This window comes from Lepidochelys kempii, chromosome 4 (genome assembly GCF_965140265.1).
Source record: "Lepidochelys kempii isolate rLepKem1 chromosome 4, rLepKem1.hap2, whole genome shotgun sequence".
NCBI lineage: Eukaryota > Metazoa > Chordata > Testudines > Cheloniidae > Lepidochelys > Lepidochelys kempii.
In genome coordinates this window covers 25,509,868-25,526,294 of record NC_133259.1, presented here as the reverse complement: position 1 = coordinate 25,526,294, position 16,427 = coordinate 25,509,868, and the positions used below count along the sequence as shown (strand labels likewise).

The 16,427-nt window shown below is 41.7% G+C and overlaps 1 long non-coding RNA gene across 1 annotated transcript; it reads left to right on the top strand.

Moving 5' to 3' along the window:
• The first annotated feature begins 1,333 nt into the window (after positions 1 to 1,333).
• LOC140910246 (uncharacterized) lies at positions 1,334 to 7,942 on the top strand. The gene is made up of 3 exons (XR_012158496.1): positions 1,334 to 2,150; positions 6,725 to 6,865; positions 7,707 to 7,942. It is a non-coding gene; the product is annotated as an uncharacterized lncRNA (long non-coding RNA).
• Positions 7,943 to 16,427: the final 8,485 nt, after the last annotated feature.

Genomic DNA, 16,427 nt, shown 5'->3' with positions numbered 1-16,427 from the left:
TGTTATTATGTGGCACTCCAGTAGACTGGTCTGGCTCTGTAATGCTAGCAAGCTGCAGGGAATTGTAAGATAGATTGCCTAGCCATACTCTTTCTAGACCCAAGCAGAACACGAATGTTAGCTGTGGTATCCTGCAGTATTTTTTCCTCCTCAACACTGGCTTTGTTTTTTAATGAACTCTCAATCCTGATTGCTTCTGCTGAATTAATGCTCTAGGCACTGTCTGCTCCTTTGTGTGAGCTACACACAATGTCAGGAAGTTTCACCTCCTGACCACCAGTTCCTGCCTGTTCTGTATCCTCATCTTGTGCTCCCTTGTTTATGTATGGCTTTCTTCCTGGCTCTCCAAGTGTCAGCTTCACACTATCTTCCTTCTAATACAGCTCAGCAGTAACCCAAGTAGCTGCCTTTGTAATGGCTGAAGCTGCAATAAATGCTTCATGCCCCAATGGGGTCTTCACGGCTGTACGCTATTTACAGTCCATTATAATGAAATAACTAAAAACAGGACAGGGAGTAATCTCTAAACAGTGCTGTCTTTTCTCCTTTTCTGCTTTGATTTGGCAGATTGATCAGATTGAGGCTAATATTCTTGTAAGTTGTAGTCCATGCAGATGTGATATCAGACATAATACATGTACCAACCATTGTTAAATCTGGAGAAACATGCCAGGAGAAAACCAGGAGTGGGCTGAATGTCTGCTCAAAATTCAAACCCATTAAATTCTTTGGGGATTCAAAAAAGTTTGGTAAAACTTAAAAGATTTGTTGTTTTTAAATGTCACAGCTCTGTACTTCCTCATTTTGACCAGAAGAGGAAGTGGAAGTACCATCATAAGAGATGCCATTTCTGAAATACTTTCAAGGTGGTTTACATTGAAAGGTACTTGTGAGTCTCACTGGGGAGCTTGTTTCCATGGGATTCAAGACCAAACAGACTCAGGGCTTGTCTATACTTACAGACCTGAAGCTGAGCTGCTGTAGCACTTAGCGAAGATGCTACCTACGCCAAGGGGAGAGCTTCTCCCGGTGGCGCAGGTACTTCACCGCCCCAAGAGGCGGTAGCTATGTTAATAGGAGAAGCCCTCCCATCGACACAACACTGTCTACACTGGGAGTTAGGTCAGTATAACTGCATAGCTCAGGGGTGTGGATTTTCCACACGCCAGAGTGATATAGTTATTCTGACATAAATTTGTAGTGTAGACCGGGCCTCAGTGAAGCTTTAGAGATAAATGTCTCAAATCTAGGTAACTTATCTCTTATCTGTTCCTCCAAATCTTTAATGACCTCCTACTTCATGGTCTAAATAATACATAGGTTCAATGTATAGGGCCTTATTTTTAAAGAGTCCTCTGTCAAACCAGTAATTTTGCATCTGCAATTTTGTGTCCAGCAAAATCAGTTATGAGTGGCAAAATGTGGATTAGATTAATTACAACAAGAGTGCTGCACATGTGATTTGAGGGCCCAGGCTGAGATTGTCAAAGAAGACCAAAGAGACAAGGTGAGTGAGGTAATATCTCTTATTGGACCAACTTCTGTTGGTAAGAGAGACAAGCTTACACAGAGCTCTTCTTCAGACCTCTCTAATATCCTGGGACCAACACGGCTACAGCAACGTTGCCTAAAAAAAGACTAAAGGAGCCAGGTGCTTTGGTGATTTGGAGAATCTATCTGTACGATTTATGAATTCTGGTTGACGTTCTGAAGTTGTTCTTATGAAAATTGTTGTATCATGGAATGCTTCCATGTCTATATGTATCCACCATTGCTGACAAACCTGTAATCATGGCTCTTCCAGACAAGATACAATGGAGAGTAGTTACCCTTAATGACTATACTCTGACTAGTCAACAGGTGTGTAAGGAGTTGGCTGGCATTTGGAAGGAACCAGGTGCTGATGGTGGGATATATAAATTGTGAGAAGCAGAGAACCACCCAAGAAGCTTTGGACAGGAGGAGAAGAGAGGTGTATGCTTTTGTAGGCACTGAGAGGGTGTTTTATCTGTGGGTTCACCCAAGGTCAAAGCAATTGATGCAGACAGAGAGGGACTCCATGACTGAGAAGACAAGCCACACGTTGCAACAGAAGCATCCTGGATGATCCTAGAGAACTCTGACAGCAGCCTGAAGAACACTCTGGAGTGGTGAGGAAATGAAGGAAAGGAAATGTGTGCAGTGTTTTTTTTAAATATAGATCTATGAATTTCTCATGCGATTAAAGATTAATGGTGGTAGGATACTGTGCAAAGTGTCTGTGCTTTGTACGTGTTCTAGCAATGATTTGCCCTTGAAGAATTAACATGTGGCCACGGAACACCCACACAGGTGAAGCTCTAGGAGAGGATGCATTTAAGCTATGGAGGGGTCTGAAGGGCCAGCACTAGTCCCAGGGTCTGAGCAGTTGGGCTGTGAGGTCTCAGCTCCCAGGAGGAGTGCTAGACAGAGGATCTAACCCTGAGAGTCTGCATAGGAATCCCAAACAAGAAGCAGTACCTGGACTTGGTTCAGACACAAGGGGCTTAAAGCACCTGTGGCCCAGTGAGGTGGAGCCCTTTACAGCAGGCTGAGTGGCCAAAAGGAGCACTCAACAAGATCTGTGACAAGTGCCCAACTCTCGTTGACTTGGATGCCTGACTCCCTTAGGGTCTTTTGAAAATCCCAGCCCCGATAAGGTCTAATGTCTGTCATTTCCAGATCTATTTAGAAAATGATCCTCCCCCATGGAAAACTTCAACAATAAAACATTTTGTTTTCATGAATCTTTTCACCAGAAAATTGAGTTGTCATTGAAGAAATGAAAACCAAATATTTTTGGTACCAAAAACTCAAATTTCAGCCAAAAACAATTAAAAATAAATTTTGGTGGGGGTGTTCAGTGTTCTGAAAGTAAAACACTTTACATGAATATTTTAGGCTATTCTACAACCATAGTTGCTATCACAAAAGTTTTGATGGAAAATTTTCAACAAGCCCTAGCTCTTTGCCCCACCAATGAGCGTGCAAAACTGCAGGCACAAAATTGGAGACCATTTAAAAAAAAAGCCCCATAATATGTCATAGCGGATGACACAGTGGGATGGAAGATTAGGAGATAGCCACTTCTTTTGAAATGCCTCGCATACAACAATGGAAACCTATTTCCAGTCAAACACTTTTACTGTAGTTGAAATGAATAGCTACTTACTCAGGAAAAAGAATAGTGCATTATTTATTCTCCAACATGGTGCCACTACCTATGCAATGAAAACCTCCAATCAAAATTGACAGGGGGAGCAGGACCTGTGGGATAGGCTCAACCAGAAGAGCATCAGATTCATTACAAAGGCAGACAGTAAGATACCACCTTCCCAGTGAGAAAAGCTGCTGAGAATCCCCTGCCTTTATTAATGGGGCCCATGAGTGAATCTGCAGCGGTGATGTATCATATTCATTTAGGGAAATGATATGCTGGGAAAATGCATTATTTTAAAAAGCAAGAGAGTGGATTAAAACAAGTCTGTGCCATAAGGAAGCTCAAATCTCTCACGATATATGCTGATTTTCGGGTGTTCCCCATTTACACGGCTGTTTAAGCAAGCACTTTAAATGGAAATGCACTTGACATTTCTGTGACTAGCTGTAATCAAACAGCATTAGAATTCAGCTGATCTCATGCAAGATGATTAAACAAATTTCTTGTTCATTCCTAATTCTTTTTAATGGGATTATGGAGGAAGAAGACATGTTCATGAAAATGATCCCCAGATGGAAAATGGTGTCTGAAAATGAGCTTGGAGGGGTATATATCTATATATATATCTGTATATTTACAAATTGGAGTGTCTCTCTTTGAACAGCACCAAGCACACTGTCAGCACTCAATTAATTACCGTAACAAGGTGTGGCTAAATCCCAGAGCTTTACACGGAAAAAGTGCCTGCCTGTCATAGGTGCATGTTCTCTCCTGCAGTTTTTGCATGTTGCACAGCAACTGGATTCTTGTGCATGCATATATATATATAATGCAACTAGCTGTAATCTCTCTCTCTATATATATATGCAAGAATCCAGTTGCTGTACAACATGCAAAAACTGCAGGAGAGAACATGCACCTATGACAGGAAGGCACTTTTTCCGTGTAAAGCTCTGGGATTTAGCCACATGCTGTTACGGTAATTAATTGAGTGCTGACAGTGTGCTTGGTGCTGTTCAAAGAGACACACTTCAATTTTTAAAAGAGCTTCACCCCAGCTTTTCATAGATGCTAAGGCCAGCTGGGACCATTATGATCACCTACTCTGCCCTCCTGCATATCCCCTGGAACTTCCCCCAAGATAATTCCTAGAGCATACCTTTGTAGAAAAACATCCAGTCTTGAATTTTCGTTTTAGTAGATACAATATTTCATCCACAATTAATTGTACATGCAATCACAGTACACAGCATAAAGACCACAATACATCAGATTGCACAAAACTATCTGTCTTCAGGTTTTATACTCCTGCACATCCTCATGATATCTGAGAACCTTCCACAAGAACTCCACAAGCAATAGTAAAATCCCTAGTGAGCTTGTGGGAGTTTCTGCAGTGTCTTCTTGAATGGGTAAAAATCTTTGCTTGGGTAGGAGGGTGATCTTGTTTGTCTGGCTTTTTCGTCTGTCAGTTTTTTTGCTATGCTGGAGAGGCTTTGTTAAAGAGGAAAGTTTTGAAGTGCTCTCTAAAGACAGTCAGACTCTGGGTTCACCTAATCTCTTATGGGAATTCTTTCCACAGCCAGATCCCTTTAGCTGACTACACTCTGTCCACAGCTCTCAAGAGCTATACGCTGGGCTTTGTGATCTGCTTTGGCCCAGAGAAGTACAGACACCTTGGCAGCTCATAGATTGAAATTCAGTCTTCAGTGTAGCTGGGGCTTGGTCCATTAATTGCTTTAAAGATTAGGACCAAGGCCTTACATTGGGAACTGATGAGGATGGAGAGCCACTGAAGGGATTGACGCATAGGCTAGATGGGCTAACAACAGTCTAAGCCAGGCAGAAAGCATCGGCTGCATTTTATAACACTTATCACCCTGGTACATGAGCACTGGATGAAACAAAGAGGCACAAAAGACAGAATAAAAGCTGTTTTCTTCTCTGGGTCCACCGGGGCTTCAATTTTTTATTTAAGAGCATTATTTCAGGGGAGGGTTTTATTGAAAAGGTGAGTGTTGCACCTTCATTATACTTGGCCTCCTCCTGATCCCTGCTGATGCAGAGTTTCCCAGTTGGGTCTACTGCCAAAACTGCTCTCTCCCCAGAGCCTGATAGTGAGAACCTGGTTTGTTCAGCTGTATTGTCCCTATGGAACATAGCTGGCTTGGGAAGTGTCAAGGTTCCTTCCCCACTCTGAACTTTAGGGTGTAGATGTGGGGACCTGCCTGAAAACCTCCTAAGCTTACTTTTACCAGCTTAGGTTAAAACTTCCCCAAGGTACAAACTATTTTACCCTTTGCCCCTGGACTTCCACTGCCACCACCAAACTTTATCTGGGTTCCTGAAAAAACGTGGTTTGGACACGTCTTCCCCCCCCCCCAATCCTCCCAACACTTGCACCCCACTTCCTGGGGAAGGTTTGGTAAAAATCCTCACCAATTTGCATAGGTGACCACAGACCCAAACCCTTGGCTCTTAGAACAATGAAAAAGCATTCAGTTTTCTTACAAGAAGGCTTTTAATAGAAGTAAAAAGGAATCACCTCTGTAAAATCAGGATGGTAGATACCTTACAGGGTAATTAGATTCAAAACATAGAGAATCCCTCTAGGCAAAACCTTAAGTTACAAAAAAGACACACAGACAGGAATATTCATTCTATTCAGCACAGCTATGTTCTCAGCCATTTAAAGAAATCATAATCTAACACATACCTAGCTAGATTACTTACTAAGTTCTAAGACTCCATTCCTGTTCTGTCCCCAGCAAAAGCATCACACAGACAGACACAGACTCTTTGTTTTTCTCCCTCCTCCCAGCTTTTGAAAGTATCTTGTCTCCTCATTGGTCATTTTGGTCAGGTGCCAGCGAGGTTACCTTTAGCTTCTTAACCCTTTACAGGTGAGAGGAGCTTTCCCCTGGCCAGGAGGGATTTCAAAGGGGTTTACCCTTCCCTTTATATTTATGACAGGAAGTAACAGTGGTCTCTAAGGTAACTAGGTCCCAACCTATTAAACACCTTGTTGAACACCAACATTTTGAAATCTTCTGTGAGGCAAATGAGGAGCCATTTCAGTTTGCAAAGCCTACCGCTGTTGAAGTAGCTTTATTGACGTGAATAATGCAAGTCAAGGAATTCAGAGATAAGGGTGAAATCACGCTCCTCCCCACATATTTCATCAAATCCTCTCTGTTCAAAGACCACCTCCAATAACTGGGCTGGATGATTCCAGGGAAGCCTGGAATTCCAACCCTAATTGTGAATTTCCTGGGTTCCAACAGTTGCCTCTGTTTCGTAATAACATAAGGTGTTTTTTCTGTGTTTAATTTCCTCGTTTCTGTTTTTTAAAGATAAAGGAGTATTTTATGGGAAACAATAAAATGTGTGTTATTCACCTCAGCCACCAGAACAGCTCCAGAAATGTTAGTCTGTTCTCTCAGGACAGATCTGTTATAGCAATTATAACATGCATTCCAGGAACGTTATACATTGAGCAAACCTTCACTAATTCTCTCTCTCTCCCTCCCTCCCTCCCTCCCATAGGAACTGGCTTCTTGCAGGCACATCCTCACATCGGCACAAAGTCCCATGGAAGTCAGTGGAGCTTGGTTCAATCACAAGGGTCAGATCCGATTGCAGGAGTGGGACCATACATATCTGATGGCATAATGACTCCCTTGTGAGGTAGGTACTTAATATCTTCTGATTACCCATCTATAAAATGGACAAACTGGAGGTGCAGAGAGTTCAAGTGACTAGCCTCAGCTCACACAGTGAGTCATCAGCAGAGCCAGGAACAGAACTTGTGATCTCGACTTCCATATTCCTGCTGTATCTACCAAACAACACTGCCACGCTCTGTGTATATACTTGCAGGACTGCACACAGTATGCTTTCTATTTAGCAAAGCTAGTCTGATGTATTCAGCTAGCCTGATGATGAGGGAGAAGACATGTTGATGAAAATGGTGTCTTAAAATGAAGTTGGATGGGAATGTCTGTGTGTGTGTGTGTGTATACACACACAAGAATCCAGTTGCTGTGCTACATGTAAAAACTACAGGAGCCATCATGCTCAGTGGGTCATATTCTAGCCTCACATCCTGGCAACCTGAAGCTGAACAGATGCTTACTAGTGCTGAATGGAGGTCAATTAAGGTAGAAGGTGGCCCTGGGTGATTATTGATAAACATGCTATGTTCCCAAAGGGCTAGAGTGAGTTCATCAGGTAATTATATGGTTGGGCAATTTTTCAAATTCTTCCATTGGAGCTGGTCTGGGATGTGGTTAGACAATATGGTCTGTGTGATATCGAAAATAATATTGATAGAAAAAAGGTGCAGAATATGTTACAAATCTTGAGTAGTTTGATCTGTGGATGCGTGGGGAAGGAGAGGTTAAAGGGAGCTGTTCAGGTAAGTGATCAGGATTATGTATGAATGACTTGCCCGATTTACATTTTAAATCCAATCTACTTGGATTATTTGTATCTATACATTGATCAAGCTTCATTTCTTTTGTTGCAGGTGCCATGTATGTAAAAATCCCCATTTACGATTCTTTCTTCCTTTCTTTCAAAATCAGCTTAAGCCACATTTTCCAAATTGTGCAATTTAAAAACCAAAGAACCAACACCCCCTCCCTCCTATCCAGGCTTTCTAATGAAAGTGCTGACTTGACCTTTCTTGTTGGCATAAGCAGCTCTTCTATAACACTGATGAGAACTAAGAAGGTTAGCCTTTCTTTCCTCTGTATCTTACATACTTGCTGTGTTAAAAAAGAAGAAACTCTCCTTTGGGATCGACTTCCAACTTCCTCTTTATTTTATTTTTGGGCCTTTTTGTTCCCAAACTCTTTCTTAAAGAGGTTTTTGTCAGAAACAACAAACTCATCCACCCGATGGCAACCCAACAGTCATTTGGGCACCACAGAGCCATAGCAGGAGAAAAAGGGCTGAAGCCACATCTTTCCCTTTTTGGATTTGGACAATGGAGGTGGAAAGTCACCTGCTCCCTCTTCTGCTCCCTTGGCACTTCCAGACAGTAATGGGAAGAACACCATTTGGGCGGACTCTGCTGGACAACAGGGTATCTTCTCTTTATTTTTATTGTATGGGTTGGTCTTGCTCCTTGCCTTCTTGTGGGAGAGAGCCCCATTTGTTTCTAATTCATCCAATCCTGGCCAGGGCATCTGACAGTGCCCACAATTAAAGCATAATCTTCTATCACTTCAGCTAAAGGAGAAGCTCCATTAATAGGAGCAATAGTAGGCTGTCAGCCTCTTTGTGGACTGGCCACTAAAGGGGAATAGGACAAATTCAAGACTTTTTGGAAGTTCTTTAGTCAAATATAATTCATTAGGCTTAATACAGGACAGAGAGGGTAAAATTCTATGGCCACTGATGTACAGAAAGTCTGCCTAGAAGATGATCTGGTGGTTCCTTCTGGCTTTAAAATTTATGAATCGCATTCAGCCAGACAGCACCATACATAAAATGAATAATTACATGATCTCCTTGATGCAATCACTGTCCTTCCTCAGCGCCTTCCCTTCTCTGCTGTTTCCTTCCCTGTCTAATGGCGTCACATTAAACATGTGGCTGTAAGGTCTTCCAGGAAGTGGCTGTTTGATTTGTACAATGCCTAGTACACTTTTGGGCACTGTAAAATTAACAATAATAGTAATGATATAGAGGAAAATGCCACCTTTCTGGCTTTCTTGGTCCAGGGAGCTGACTATTTCAGACCACGAACTGGGGAAAAGAGAGGGAGGCAAATGTACCAGAGTTCAAAATACCTGTTGCACACCTGTAACTGTATGGACAACTTGGCAAAGGCATATAAATCTGAAGGATCAATGGCCAGCTATGTTGTGCTCCTTTATATGGTGTAATGGTCAGTAAAATAAATGATTGCTCCTGTATTGAAATTTCTCAGAAGCGTAAGGTCATTGTGGATGATAAAACACATCCAGTAATCTGAGGGGACTTGATAGCTCAGGGGGTTTGGGCCAGATTCTCACCTGGTATATGTCAGTCTAGCGCCAATGAGTTATAATAATTTACACCAGCTGAGGATCTGACCCTCTACATGTGTAGCCTTTTACCTTTTGGTCTCTGGTTCAGACCCTGCCCATATTGGTAGTATCTTTCAGTCACTATCAGACAGCTATTTAATGTGTTGCATGGAATGAACTGGACTCCATTGGGCATTGGTTCGCTGTCTTAACTGAGAGGTCAAGGACTGAAGGGGCACAGAGACTGAACTAGAAAGTTTGCTCCTCTAGATGGTAGTTGTAGCACCTTCATTTGACGATATGGGGAAGTGTGCTTTGCTGCTGACTGTAATTCCTCTTACATGGGAAAATAGAGGACTTTGGCCTTTAGGGTTGTCATTCTGGTCCTATCCCAAGCACTAGAATTCACTTTCTAAAAGATGAGAAGTGACAGGAAGTGGCAAGGTGGCTGTTAATTACATTCCTGTGATGGGGATCACTGCAAGAGAGCGGCTGACTGTGTCAGCAAAACCATAAGTCCTCTGTCAACTGGTACTGTCCTACACCACTCAAGGAGCCCAAACAATGGCTGTTTACAGAAGTGTCGAACTTGCAAAAAACTTACCCAGAATATTAGTGTTTGCCAACAAATCTGTCTTGTTTTAGTAATTTAGTAACAGCTGCTGTCTTCATTATCACTTTTCTTATTGTGAGACTTTCTTGGAGTGGTACTGCATAACAACTTGCTGCACAGTGCTGAAAAATATCTATGCAAAGCAGAGCTCTGGATAGCAGTGGTGCATGTCAGTTTTAAAAAAGAAATAGCACTTTAATTAAAGCAGACTTATGACGATTGCAATACATAACAAGTATCTAGTAAAGCCATATTTCCCATTCAGAATAAATCACTGTACTATTGCCAGTGTTTGAAAAATCCTGATAGAGGGTGCTGGTGCTTCACTTTAACGTTTAAAAAATGGGTCGGCTTCACTTGCCTTTGTTTTCAAATCTCACCAGGTTTTTTTCTGTTGATAATAAACCCTTAGGAAAAAACTGGATTTTGCCCTTGTTTTGTAATGAATCCGGTGTTAGGATCAAATCCTGTGTAATAACTTATAATGGAAAAAGATAATGTTGTGTGATAGACGGTTTGTCCTTTGAAGGATCTAGGTTACAATTCAGTGTAAAATGAGATGACCTATAAATGCCATAGCCTGTGACACAAGGTGAGTGGAGGGTTGGGCAAAGAAATGAGAAGACAGGTAATTCAGGGCATGTGAAGACAGAGACTGAAATGGATTTAGTTGGCCTCCTTTTTTTGATGACAGAAATAAGCAGCAATAGATCCCTGCAGAGAGGCTTATCCCAAAGTTGTGCCAATGGGAGAGAAAATCAGTACAGCCCACACATAAGACAAGATTGTGCCTGTCAGTCACTAGCCCAGAGTGGGGGTGGTACAGAGCTTCATGGCCCCAAAAGAGCTTCAGGAGGAGTTTGCTGCAAGGATGCTCCATCCCTTAGAAGAGGGTAGTGTGCTCCCCCTTGTGTATCTTGGCTTCTGCAGTGGGTGAGTGAGACCATAGTGAAGAGCACTAGCAGAGGTCTATTTGTGTGGGCAAGGAAGTGCAGGGACTACAACTGTGCTGGGCCCATCTATGGGGTCTGCAAAGGCAGGAAAGCCCCTTGTGCCCTCCCCTTATGCAGCATCATAAGTGTAAGCCACACACCGGCCCTAAATGTAGACTGCTTTGAGCAGGGGTCAGATGGAGGTGCTATTGTCACACACTTTTGTATATGGCAATTCAATTTCTAAGCTGACCTAAGTTTTATCATTATTTTGAATATTTCTTTTTTCCTCTGCCACCCTCTATCCATATTTTCTTGTGATAAAATAATCAATCCCCTCGACTTTTGCAGGAAAGAAAGCCAGGAGTTTATGAGGGACATGACAGTAGTTTTTGCAGTGCTTTGTTAGACACTCCAATAACAATACAAACAATACAGCTTTTGTGGGGACTAGCTGAAGACTGCGTAGTGAACTCCTACAGGACCTAAGGACCGTCTCAAACCTCTCCCCCCTCTGCTATAAATGCAAGGGGGCAGTTCTCATATTTTGCCTTCTGTAACATAAACATACAGCAATGGTGTGTATAGAAACGTGTGTGTGTGTGTGTGTGTGTGTGTATAAAAATTCCAAAACAGAATTTTGCATTGTACCCATTTTTCCCTCTGGGGAGGAGATAAAGAAACAAACAACAGATGTTAGTCACGTTGGCTTAATACACTACTGGAAGGTGCTACTCTGGTGATAATGAGCATGGTGTAAGAACCTGAATACACCAGAATAGAAAATTGGCCAGTGTTCCTATTCCTGTTAGCCTTGTGTGATGGTTTGGGGTGCAGTCTGGAACAGTGAGGGGTTGTGTCACCACTTATTCTGCAACCCTGAGTGTTTTTCTGCTGTAGCTGCCAGCTTAAAACACTCACAGCCAGTCTACAAGCATGCATGTCACACGCTGTATTGTCTCTTGCTAGACAGCCCTGGTTCAGTGGCTCTGACCCCAGCGGCCTGTCTACAGCCCCACAGCAGCTTCCACCAGCCTTGGTTACAACCAGCAAGGTGACCCCAACAGACTCCCAGTCCTGAATCTTCCCCAAATGGTGCAGTCTGTAATGACCTGGAAAATTCAGAGAAATAATAGGGTTTATTTGTTCTTCTACAGACAAAACTCACCTGCTTGTCAACTTAACTGGGTAAATAAACCCTTCCCTTTGGTTCAAGATGGTTTCTCACCCATGTTCAGTTTCCAGAGACTTCAACCCCCTCTTGGTTGAAAAACCCATTTTCCCTCAGTTTGCAAGAGCACTGTTGCCTTTTATCTGTCTAGTGATGGATGCCAAAGATGGCTTCTCTCTTTGCTTATAGCTTTCAAAGTTTAGTGACTTTGTCTCAAGAGGCAGAATGCCTTCATGCTGTTCTTCAAATGGAGCTTCCATTCTTTTGATTCTACCATGCTTAATTTATGTAGGAGAAGGTAAATAGCTGCCTTTTCTCCTGTCTGGGAGGGAACCTGTTTCTTCCTTTTTGGTCACAGACTCTAAAACATCATATCATTAAGTATCCATATTTCCTCCAATAATGTTACTGACATGCCACAGTGATATCAATCACCAGTGTGCCATTACCTTCAGAAAAGACCTCATTCTATACACTCTTCTAATACAGTAATATTGTATACAAGCAGTTGATTCAATTGCATATTACTTCAGGTTCAGATCCTCTGTCTTTATAAACCAGTAAATTTTTGAAACGGGTTCTTCTGGGGGTTACCCCGCAAAGTAAAGTTCATTCGAGCGGTGAGGAACACACCATGATATTTGGTAGAGAAAGAAGCGCCATGCTCTTTCTTCCGTACTTGTATTTGCTGAAATGCAAATTGTTCTGTTTCTTGCCATCTTCTCTCCCTGCTGTCTTGATCATCCTGTTTCTGCTTTTTTGTAAATATGGACCTTCATTATGTTTGCCTAAATATTGGGCTGGTCAGAGAATCAAATACACATTGTTTTTTCTAAGATACACCTGTTTAATAACCCCATGTGATTAAGATGATTAGGTGTGCCAATTAACCACTTAGGCTGCACCTGGAGGAGGAACCAGGGAGCAATGAGGACTGATTGAAGGATGAAGTTCACCTGGACAGACAAATTGTACAAAAGGGATAGAGGTCAAATGTGGTAACTGCATTCCAGAATACAGCAGGTGTATAGAGGCAAGATAAGCTAAAGACATACTAAAGACAAAAATTGTTAATAACATATCTTATTTGGAAGCTGTAAGGAGACTCTGAAAGCATCAGGTGGAGAAAGAAGAGACAATCAGCACAGGAAAATGAGACCTGCAGACACAGCCTCATTCTATGAAGAATATGATAAACAGTGTAGAAGAAATAGGCGATGATAAACTAGTAATGAAAAAAGAAAGGTTTATTGCATTTATGATAAAAGTGATAAATTTTACCTCACAAACTGGGGGAAAAATAAGAAAAAATGAAAATTATAGCAAGGGCATTGGAAAAATACTCATCTATTAGCAACTTGTCAGTGGACCATATGCATGCACTTTTGAATGAAGTTAATGGTGAAATATGACAAGTATAGGGATGTCAATCTTCTGTTGGAATGAGCAGTCTGATTGCTCATGGTCAAGAACTAAAAGAAAATATCCTAGAAATGAAAGCTAAACCGGATGTCATATGTAGCTAGGAAAAATGGTTGGCTGAAAAGCTTTCATTTAAAATCACAGGATATATATTGCCTTTAGGCCAGACTCAAAACTAGGAAGAGGAGGAGGCAGCATTTGTACTTTATAAGGGAAAGATAAAAGTACATAGCAGTAGAGAATGAAGAAGTAAGCCTAGACTATAATGCTATTGAGATCTCAGTGCAGAAAAGTAATATTTCTTTAAGGACTTATAATATCTATAACCCATGTGGGAAATTAGAAAATCCAGAGCTACAAGAAATAGTGAAGAATACTAAAAGACCATATATTATATGCAGTGAATTAAATAGTCATAATAAATTGCGGGGAAGTAAGACAACTGCTAAAAATATGCATGCTTAGAAAAGTTCATTGATGAGCACAATCTCGTGGTTTTAAATGATGGTAACCCAGCTAGATTTAATGCAGCAGATAGTACTTTTTCCTGCTTAGACCTGGGAATTACAAAAGCAGATGCAGATGCAACTGGGAAATATACAAGGAAGAAGGAATGGGGAGTGATCATTTCCCTACACTTATTACTTTTCAAGGACAAAGTAAGGTTGACAGTAATGGAAAATTACCCACCTGGAATTTTAAGAAAGCTAACTAGCTATTTACAAGAAAATGTACTGAATTTTTCATGATGTGAGTGATGATATAGAGAATTTCAATGATAATGTCACAAAGGGATTAATAGCAGCGGCCATACCTAGGATATTAAAGTACCCCGGTACTAAAAACTTACTTCTATGGCTGGGATGAGGAGTGCAAAGTGCAGTTAAAGAAAGGAAGAAAACCTATAAAAAAGCAAAAAATACAATGAATGGTGAAGATCTAATGAAGTATAAAAGGAAGTAAGGCAATAGCACAAAGAATTATAAGACAGCCAAAGAAAGAGAGTTGGAGGAAGTACGGTGGATGGATAAACAAAGATCTCAAGACATCAGAAATATGCAGGAAAATTAGAAAAATGAATGGAATTCAGACTAAGAGCCACATCCCAGGTGTTACTGGGACTGACAACGTAGTTCTGATAATGAGGAAGCAGAAGTTTTGGCAGAAACTTTCTGAGGGGTGAGTTATGAGGAAAACCAAAGTCAAGTTTTCCACCAGATTAAAAGACAATTCATTGAAGAGAATCATGATCTGTTATGTAGTTGAGGTAAACGTGAAGACACAAAATATATACACAGTATCGTGTCTCAGAACTTGAGAAACCCATTGATACCTACAAGAATATATTCCCAGGTAAAGATAGTATATGTAACATAATATTTAAATATCTTTCTTAAAGCAGTTTGAGTCTTATCTTGGAATTATTTAACACTATATGGGAAAAAGGAGAGATGCTGGTAGGGTGGGAACATGCAGTAGTAATTCTAATAGGAGACTTCCTTCAGGGAGCAAGTCTCTCTGAGCTAGGGAGAGAAGGGCATACCCGGAGGAGGGTGGAGAATGAGCCTCACAGAAGCAATGTAGGAAGTAGTTCAGGGAAACAGCAGGAAGGTGTGCGACTGTGCATACTTCAGCTGCTGGTTTCAGGGTCCCTGGGCTGTAAACCAGAGAGAAGGGTGGGCCTATGTTCCCCTACCAGCCACTGGGGAAGTGGCACCATTGAGGGGCAGTGACTTAGGAGACTGCCTGGGATAGCTGGTACAAAGAGACTTTGGCATGCACACCCTCGGAAGGGCAAAACTATACTGACCTGGCCAGAAGGCCGAGCCATGAAGAGGGAGCAGTTGAGCCCTGAGAGAGAAAGAGAGACTGAGTGAGCACCTGCAGGAAGGGGCATCAGACTGGCAGAGCTAATCCCCAGCCGTGACCACAAAGAGGCACGCCAGTGGTGAGTAGAACATCTGCCATACCTGGTTTACACACACTTTAGTCGTAATTCCAGCATATTCATAACTCCTCATACATACTGCATACATATATCATGCAAGAATATTGATGATCAGTGAGTTATTAGTGTTCAAATGATACCTCACAGGGTGTATTTTGTACAAAGATTTTTACAGCAGCCGTGTAGGGTGTGATTTAGTAGTGCTTAGTGTCACACCCTGGCATTAAGACCTGAATAGCCCGAGTGTGCATTCCTGAGGAACTGCACAAACTCTCTATTAAAAACAACAGTTTCTCATTGCTGAGCCTGAAGATTTGATTGTCTCTGTCCCTGTTAAGTATCCTCACACCTTTTTGTCAACCGTATAAATGGGCCATCTTGATTATCACTACACAATCTTTTTTCTCCTGCTGACAATAGCTCATCTTAACTAATTAGCCTCTTACAGTTTGTATGGCAACTTTTACCTTCTCTGTATGTGTATATATATATATATATATATATATATATATATATATCTTCTTACTGTATGTTCCATTCTATGCATCCGATGAAGTGGGCTGTAGCCCACAAAAGCTTATGCTCTAATAAATTGGTTAGTCTCTAAGATGCCACAAGTACTCCTGTTCTTTTTGCAGATACAGACTAACACAGCTGCTACTCTGAAACCTGTCATTAGCTGTCAGTGTCACTAAGGTTTGTTTCCTCCTCACAGTAGAACTCATAGAAAGAGAGCTAACCCCAAATACCTAAGCAGTTCTGATTCCATCTGACAGAGGGGGATGGGTTGTTTGTTTATCTTCCATCTTATTAATCTACAGTATCACTCCTCTCTTGGGACCAGGCAGCAAGCTCTGCTCCATCTACTCTTCCCCACCAGACATGGAACTGTTCAGCCAGATTGTCATGACACTTTCTGTAGATGTCAGCAAGTGTTCTGTGAGAGGCACATATTAAAGGTCCATTTGTCACTATTATACTCTGATTACTGGGGCGTTACACTACTGAGAAACCAGCTATGAGCAGTATTGAGGTTGACTGTCTGGGACCAGATCAGGATGCTATGATACAAGCACAAGCCATGGTGGATGTATCTCATACCCAGGGCAGATAACCACCCTCTTTCCCCATCTGCTACTGGTGGTC